Here is a 9,500-nt window from a genome sequence, read left to right on the forward strand (position 1 = left end):
ATTCTCAAAGTACTACTTCTATCATCACCAATCAAGAGTCGGGATATTTAAGACAAATGGGTCATTAAATATTAGAGAAAACTATGCATGCCATTGCAACGAATATCCACCCAAGGCACATGGCCCAACTTACGGGAGAACTAAGTAAAGAGGCAGAACTCCTCGTTTACACCGCTTCCTCTTTCCATCGCCTTTCCCAAAAATCATCGCAAATTAAATCTTTGTGAGCTGACTCTTCACCTTCTTCAATGATAATGAATTGCATGTTCTCTGTAACTATTGCTCCACCAAGCGATTACTTATATGTTGTACAACTTTTTTGTCAGTTTGGATCTTACAATGATAAGATTCATACTTTACTCGTAGCAATTTTTAGTCATATTTTGTAGTTTCACTACTTGGTCATGGAGAAGCGCAGGAAGTCCTTTTCTCATGCATGTTCTTTAGTGCAACTCACAATACTACTAAAAGCTCTTCTTAGTATCATGTAAATATTTTTGAAAAGTTTATGCTACTATACCACAAATGATTGTTCAAAAATACTTTAATTGGATTTATTGAATATGGGGCCTAAATTGTGATTTTGCACTTGTCCCCAAGTTTCTGAGGTATGGCCCAGCATAAATATAACCAATTACATTTTGTCTTTCTCCAAACTAATTGATTAAATTAAATATCCCTTCTAATGGTTTTATCTTGCATGTCAACCAAAACATATAAAACAAACACGCTAAAATATGTGAACTAGTAAATATTCATATAATACACACTCTGAGTATCATCCCTCATGGACTTGCATTCCAAAATATAGAAAAAGCACTGCAGAGATGGATCCATAATGGACCCATTACACAACCAGATGCAGTGCCACACCGAGAGAGAGGAGCTCGTTGAGCAAGCATTGGTTGCTTGAGGCAAGAGTGGCTCCTACTCAAGTAGGATTGTGGTGGTGATTGATGTGTCCATGAGCAACACGAGAGCAAACGAATAGATGGGAAACATTAGTTTAGGGTTGAGAAGAAGCGTCGCTTTAAACGACATTGTTGGGTAATTCCTGTTCATTATTGTGATCAAACACATGAAGTTATGAAATATATTATACACTAAAATTAATAGAGGGACCAACTAGAAAAAAGAAAAATAATGAATCAATAATACCATATCGCTATTTTTTAAGAAAGGCTCGTGGTAATATTTTAGGTAATTATCCCTCGACTCCGATATAATATAATAGAGAGCTTTTAATATATTTTTGCATATATTAAGATAAGATGATGTATTGCAAAGACCAAGTCTCTTATTTTTGTGAAAAGCAACAATTTCCCAATTGTTAAGTTACTAACATTCTTAATTTAACATTCTAATTCTAATGGCAGTGGTAATAGTATTGCCACTAGATCCTCTGCTTGTCCTTGTTACTTTGGCCACTATTGTTGGGGAACGTAGTAATTTCAAAATTTTCCTACGCACACGCAAGATCATGGTGATGCATAGCAACGAGAGGGGAGAGTGTGATCTATGTACCCTTGTAGACCGACAACGGAAGCGTTAGCACAACGCGGTTGATGTAGTCGTACGTCTTCACGGCCCGACCGATCAAGCACCGAAACTACGGCACCTCCGAGTTTTAGCACATGTTCAGCTCGATGACGATCCCCGGACTCCGATCCAGCAAAGTGTCGGGGTAGAGTTCCGTCAGCACGACGGCGTGGTGACGATCTTGATGTACTACCGTCGCAGGGCTTCGCCTAAGCACCGCTATAATATTATCGAGGATTATGATGGAAGGGGGCACCGCACACGGTTAAGAATACGATCACGTGGATCAACTTGTGTCTATGGGTGCCCCCTGCCCCTGTATATAAAGGAGCAAGGGGAGCAGGCCGGCCGACCCCTATTGACGCGCCAGGAGGAGTCCTCCTCCTAGTAGGAGTAGGACTCCTACTAGGAGGGGGAAGGAAGTGGGGAGGGAGAAGGAAAGGGGGGCGCCGCCCCCCTCTCCTAGTCCAATTCGGACCAGGGTGGAGGAGGCGCGCGGCCCACCCTGGCTGCCCCTCTCTCTCTCCACTAAGGCCCATATGGCCCATTACTTCTCCCGGTAGGGTTCCGGTAACCCTCCGGCTCTCCGGTTTTCTCCGAAATCACCCGGAACACTTCCGGTGTCCGAATATAGCCATCTAATATATCAATCTTTATGTCTCTACCATTTCGAGACTCCTCGTTATGTTCGTGATCACATCCGGGACTCCGAACTAACTTCGGTACATCAAAACTCATAAACTCATAATATAACAGTCATCGAAACCTTAAGCGTGCGGACCCTACGGGTTCGAGAACAATGTAGACATGACCGAGACACGTCTCCGGTCAATAACCAATAGCGGAACATGGATGCTCATATTGGCTCCTACATATTCTACGAAGATCTTTATCGGTCAGACCGCATAACAACATACGTTGTTCCCTTTGTCATCGGTATTTTACTTGCCCGAGATTCGATCGTTGGTATCTCAATACCTAGTTCAATCTCGTTACCGGCAAGTCTCTTTACTCGTTTCGTAATACATCATCTCACAACTAACTCATTAGTTGAAATGCTTGCAAGGCTTATGTGATGTGCATTACCGAGAGGGCCTAGAGATACCTCTCCGATAATCAGAGTGACAAATCCTAATCTTGAAATACGCCAACCCAACATGTACCTTTGGAGACACCTGTAGAGCTCCTTTATAATCACCTAGTTACGTTGTGACATTTGGTAGCACACAAAGTGTTCCTCCAGCAAACGGGAGTTGCATAATCTCATAGTCATAGGAACATGTATAAGTCATGAAGAAAGCAATAGCAACATACTAAACGATCGGGTGCTAAGCTAATGGAATGGGTCATGTCAATCACATCATTCTCCTAATAATGTGATCCCGTTAATCAAATGACAACACATGTCTATGGTTAGGAAACATAACCATCTTTGATTAATGAGCTAGTCAAGTAGAGGCATACTAGTGACGTTTGGTTTGTCTATGTATTCGCACAAGTATTATGTTTCCGGATAATACAATTCTAGCATGAATAATAAACAATTATCATGATATAAGGAAATAAAATAATAACATTATTATTGCCTCTAGGGCATATTTCCTTCAGTCTCTCACTTGCACTAGAGTCAATAATCTAGATTACACAGTAATGATTCTAACATCCATGGAGCTTTGGTGTTGATCATGTTTTGCTCGTAGAAGAGGCTTAGTCAATGGGTCTGCTACATTCAGATCCGTATGTATCTTGCAAAGCTCTATGTCTCCCACCTGGACTAGATCCCGAATGGAATTGAAGCGTCTCTTGATGTGCTTGGTTCTCTTGTGAAATCTGGATTCCTTTGCCAAGGCAATTGCACCAGTATTTTCACAAAAGATTTTCATTGGACCCGATGCACTAGGTATGACTCCTAGATCGGATATGAACTCCTTCATCCAGACTCCTTCGTTTGTTGCTTCCGAAGCAGCTATGTACTCTGCTTCACATGTAGATCCCGCCACAACGCTTTGTTTAGAACTGCACCAACTGACAGCTCCACCGTTTAATGTAAACACGTATCCGGTTTGTGATTTAAAATCGTCCGGATCAGTGTCAAAGCTTGCATCAACGTAACCATTTACGATGAGCTCTTTGTCACCTCCATATATGAGAAACATATCCTTAGTCCTTTTCAGGTATTTCAGGATGTTCTTGACCGCTGTCCAGATTACTTTGGTACCTGCCTGCTAGACTTATAGCAAGACACACATCAGGTCTGGTACACAGCATTGCATACATGATAGAGCCTATGGCTAAAGCATAGGGAACATCTTTCATTTTCTCTCTATCTTCTGCATTGGTCGGGCATTGAGTCTTACTCAATTTCACACCTTGTAACACAGGCAAGAATCCTTTCTTTGCTTGATCCATTTTGAACTTTTTCAAAACTTTGTCAAGGTATGTGCTTTGTGAAAGTCCAATTAAGCGTCTTGATCTGTCTCTATAGATCTTAATGCCCAATATGTAAGCAGCTTCACCGAGGTCTTTCATTGAAAAATTCTTATTCAAGTATCCCTTTATGCTATCCAGAAATTCTATATCATTTCCGATTAGTAATATGTCATCTACATATAATATCAGAAATGCTACAGAGCTCCCACTCACTTTTTTGTAAATACAGACTTCTCCAAAAGTCTGTACAAAACCAAATGCTTTGATCACACTATCAAAGCGTTTATTCCAACTCCGAGAGGCTTGCACCAGTCCATAAATGGATCGCTGGAGCTTGCACACTTTGTTAGCTCCCTTTGGATCGACAAAACCTTCCGGTTGCATCATATACAACTCTTCTTGCAGAAATCCATTCAGGAATGCAGTTTTGACATCCATCTGCCAAATTTCATAATCATAAAATGCGGCAATTGCTAACATGATTCAGACAGACTTAAGCATCGCTATGGGTGAGAAGGTCTCATCTTAGTCAATCCCTTGAACTTGTCAAAAATCTTTTGTGACAAGTCGAGCTTTGTAGACAGTAATATTATCGTCAGCGTCAGTCTTCTTCTTAAAGATCCATTTATTCTCAATTGCTTGTCGATCATTGGGCAAGTCAACCAAAGTCCATACTTTGTTCTCATACATGGATCCCATCTCAGATTTCATGGCTTCAAGCCATTTTGCGGAATCTGGGCTCACCATCGCTTCTCCATAGTTTGTAGGTTCATCATGATCTAGTAGCAAGACTTCCAGAACAGGATTACCGTACCACTCTGGTGCGGATCTTACTCTGGTTAATCTACGAGGTTCAGTAGTATCTTGTTCTGAAGCTTCATGATCATCATCATTAGCTTCCTTACTAATTGGTGGTGTCACAGAAACTGGTTTCTGTGATGTACTACTTTCCAATAATGGAGCAGGTACAGTTACCTCATCAAGTTCTACTTTCCTCCCACTCACTTCTTTCGAGAGAAAACTCCTTCTCTAGAAAGTTTCTGAATTTAGCAACAAAAGTTTTGCCTTCGGATCTGTGATAGAAGGTGTATCCAATAGTTTCCTTTGGATATCCTATGAAGACACATTTCTCCGATTTGGGTTCGAGCTTATTAGGTTGAAGCTTTTTCACATAAGCATCGCAACCCCAAACTTTCAGAAACGACAACTTTGGTTTCTTGCCAAACCATAGTTCATAAGGCGTCGTCTCAACGGATTTTGATGGTGCCCTATTTAACGTGAATGCGACCGTCTCTAGAGCATAACCCCAAAACGATAGCGGTAAATCAGTAAGAGACATCATAGATCGCACCATATCTAGTAAAGTACGATTACGGCGTTCGGACACACCATTACACTGTGGTGTTCCGGGTGGCGTGAGTTGCGAAACTATTCCGTATTGTTTCAAATGTACACCAAACTCGTAACTCAAATATTCTCCTCCACGATCAGATCGCAGGAATTTTATTTTTTTGTTACGATGATTTTCAACTTCACTCTGAAATTCTTTAAACTTTTCAAATGTTTCAGACTTATGTTTCATTAAGTAGATATACCCATAATTGCTTAAGTCATCTATGAAGGTGAGAAAATAACGATATCCGCCACAAGCCTCAACATTCATTGGACCACATACATCTGTATGTATGATTTCCAACAAATCTGTTGCTCTCTCCATAGTACCGGAGAACGGTATTTTTGTCATCTTACCCATAAGGCACGGTTCGCAAGTACCAAGTGATTCATAATCAAGTGGTTCCAAAAGCCCATCAGTATGGAGTTTCTTCATGCGCTTTACACCGATATGACCCAAACGGCAGTGCCACAAATAAGTTGCACTATCATTATCAACTCTGCATCTTTTGGTTTCAACATTATGAATATGTGTGTCACTACTATCGAGATTTAATAAGAATAGACCACTCTTTAAGGGTGCATGACCATAAAAGATATTACTCATATAAATAGAACAACCATTATTCTCTGATTTAAATGAATAACCGTCTCGCATCAAACAAGATCCAGATATAATGTTCATGCTTAACGCTGGCACCAAATAACAATAATTTAGGTCTAATACTAATCCCGAAGGTAGATGTAGAGGTAGCGTGCCGACCGCGATCACATCGACTTTGGAACCATTTCCCACGCGCATCGTCACCTCGTCCTTAGCCAATCTTCGCTTAATCTGTAGTCCCTGTTTCGAGTTGCAAATGTTAGCAACAGAACCAGTATCAAATACCCAGGTGCTACTGCGAGCATTAGTAAGGTACACATCAATAACATGTATATCACATATACCTTTGTTCACCTTGCCATCCTTCTTATCCGCCAAATACTTGGGGCAGTTCTGCTTCCAGTGACCAGTCTGCTTGCAGTAGAAGCACTCAGTTTCAGGCTTAGGTCCAGGTTTGGGTTTCTTTTCTTGAGTAACAACTTGCTTGCTGTTCTTTTTGAAGTTCCCTTTCTTCTTCCCTTTGCCCTTTTTCTTGAAACTAGTGGTCTTATTGACCATCAACACTTGATGCTCCTTCTTGATTTCTACCTCCGCAGCTTTCAGCATTGCGAAGAGCTCGGGAATAGTCTTATTCATCCGTTGCATATTATAGTTCATCATGAAGCTCTTGTAGCTTGGTGGCAGTGATTGGAGAATTCTGTCAATGACGCAATCATCTGGAAGATTAACTCCCAATTGAATCAAGTGATTATTATACCCGGACATTTTGAGTATATGCTCACTGACAGAACTGTTCTCCTCCATCTTGCAGCTATAGAACTTATTGGAGACTTCATATCTCTCAATCCGGGCATTTGCTTGAAACATTAACTTCAACTCCTGGAACATCTCATATGCTCCATGACGTTCAAAACGTCGTTGAAGTCCCGATTCTAAGCCGTAAAGCATGGCACACTGAACTATCGAGTAGTCATCAGCTTTGCTCTGCCAGACGTTCATAACATCTGGTGTTGCTCCAGCAGCAGGCCTGGCACCCAGCGGTGCTTCCAGGACGTAATTCTTCTGTGCAGCAATGAGGATAATCCTCAAGTTACGGACCCAGTCCGTGTAATTGCTACCATCATCTTTCAACTTTGCTTTCTCAAGGAACGCATTAAAATTCAACGGAACAACAGCATGGGCCATCTATCTACAATCAAACATAAACAAGCAAGATACTATCAGGTACTAAGTTCATGATAAATTTAGGTTCAATTAATCATATTACTAAAGAACTCCCACTTAGATAGACATCCCTCTAATCCTCTAAGTGATTACGTGATCCAAATCAACTAAACCATGTCCGATCATCACGTGAGATGGAGTAGTTTCATTGGTGAACATTGCTATATTGATCATATCTACTATATGATTCACGCTCGACCTTTCGGTCTCCGTGTTCCGAGGCCATATCTGTATATGCTTGGCTCGTCAAGTATAACCTGAGTATTCTGCGTGTGCAACTATTTTGCACCCGTTGTATTTAAACGTAGAGCCTATCACACCCGATCATCACGTGGTGTCTCAGTAGGAAGAACTTTCGCAACGGTGCATACTCAGGGAGAACACTTCTTGATAATTAGTGAGAGATCATCTTAAAATGCTACCGTCAATCAAAGAAAGATAAGATGCATAAAAGATAAACATCACATGCAATCAATATAAGTGATATGATATGGCCATCATCATCTTGTGCTTGTGATCTCCATCTTCGAAGCACCGTCATGATCACCATCGTCACCGGCGCGACACCTTGATCACCATCGTAGCACCGTTGTAGTCTCGCCAATCTTATGCTTCCACGACTATCGCTACCGCTTAGTGATAAAGTAAAGCATTACAGCGCAATTGCATTGGATACAATAAAGCGACAACCATATGGCTCCTGCCAGTTGCCGATAACTTGGTTACAAAACATGATCATCTCATACAATAAAATTTAGCATCATGTCTTGACCATATCACATCACAACATGCCCTGCAAAAACAAGTTAGACGTCCTCTACTTTGTTGTTGCAAGTTTTACGTGGCTGCTACGGGCTTAAGCAAGAACCAATCTTACCTACGCATCAAAACCACAACGATAGTTTGTCAAGTTGGTGCTGTTTTAACCTTCGCAAGGACCGGGCATAGCCACACTCGGTTCAACTAAAGTTAGAGAAACTGTCACCCGCTAGCCACCTTTGTGCAAAGCACGTCGGGAGAACCGGTCTCGCGTAAGCGTACGCGTAATGTCGGTCCGGGCCGCTTCGTCCAACAATACCGCCAAACCAAAGTATGACATGCTGGTAAGCAGTATGACTTATATAGCCCACAACTCACTTGTGTTCTACTCGTGCATATAACATCAACATATAAAACCTAGGCTCTGATACCACTGTTAGGGAACGTAGTAATTTCAAAATTTTCCTACGCACACGCAAGATCATGGTGATGCATAGCAACGAGAGGGGAGAGTGTGATCTATGTACCCTTGTAGACCGACAGCGGAAGCGTTAGCACAACGCGGTTGATGTAGTCGTACGTCTTCATGGCCCGACCGATCAAGCACCGAAACTACAGCACCTCCAAGTTTTAGCACACGTTCAGCTCGATGACGATCCCCGGACTCCGATCCAGCAAAGTGTCGGGGTAGAGTTCCGTCAGCACGACGGCGTGGTGACGATCTTGATGTATACCGTCGCAGGGCTTCGCCTAAGCACCGCTACAATACTATCGAGGATTATGGTGGAAGGGGGCACCGCACACGGCTAAGAATATGATCACGTGGATCAACTTGTGTCTAGGGGTGCCCCCTGCCCCCGTATATAAAGGAGCAAGGGGAGGAGGCCGGCCGGTCCCTATTGGCGCGCCAGGAGGAGTCCTCCTCCTAGGAGTAGGACTCCTACTAGGAGGGGGAAGGAAGTGGGGAGGGAGAAGGAAAGGGGGGCGCCGCCCCCCCTCTCCTAGTCCAATTCAGACCAGGGGGTAGGAGGCGCGCGGCCCACCCTGGCTGCCCCTCTCTCTCTCCACTAAGGCCCATATGGCCCATTACTTCTCCCGGTAGGGTTCCGATAACCCTCCGGCTCTCCCGTTTTCTCCGAAATCACTCGGAACACTTCCGGTGTCCGAATATAGCCGTCTAATATATCAATCTTTATGTCTCGACCATTTCGAGACTCCTCGTTATGTCCGTGATCACATCCGGGACTTCGAACTAACTTCGGTACATCAAAACTCATAAACTCCTAATATAACTGTCATCGAAACCTTAAGCGTGCGGACCCTATGGGTTCGAGAACAATGTAGACATGACCAAGACACGTCTCCGGTCAATAACCAATAGCGGAACCTGGATGCTCATATTGGCTCCTAATATTCTACGAAGATCTTTATCGGTCAGACCGCATAACAACATACGTTGTTCCCTTTGTCATCAGTATTTTACTTGCCCGAGATTCGATCGTTGGTATCTCAATACCTAGTTCAATCTCGTTACCGGCAAGTCTCTTTACTC

This window comes from Triticum dicoccoides, chromosome 7A, assembly GCF_002162155.2.
Source record: "Triticum dicoccoides isolate Atlit2015 ecotype Zavitan chromosome 7A, WEW_v2.0, whole genome shotgun sequence".
Classification (NCBI taxonomy): Eukaryota; Viridiplantae; Streptophyta; class Magnoliopsida; order Poales; family Poaceae; genus Triticum; species Triticum dicoccoides.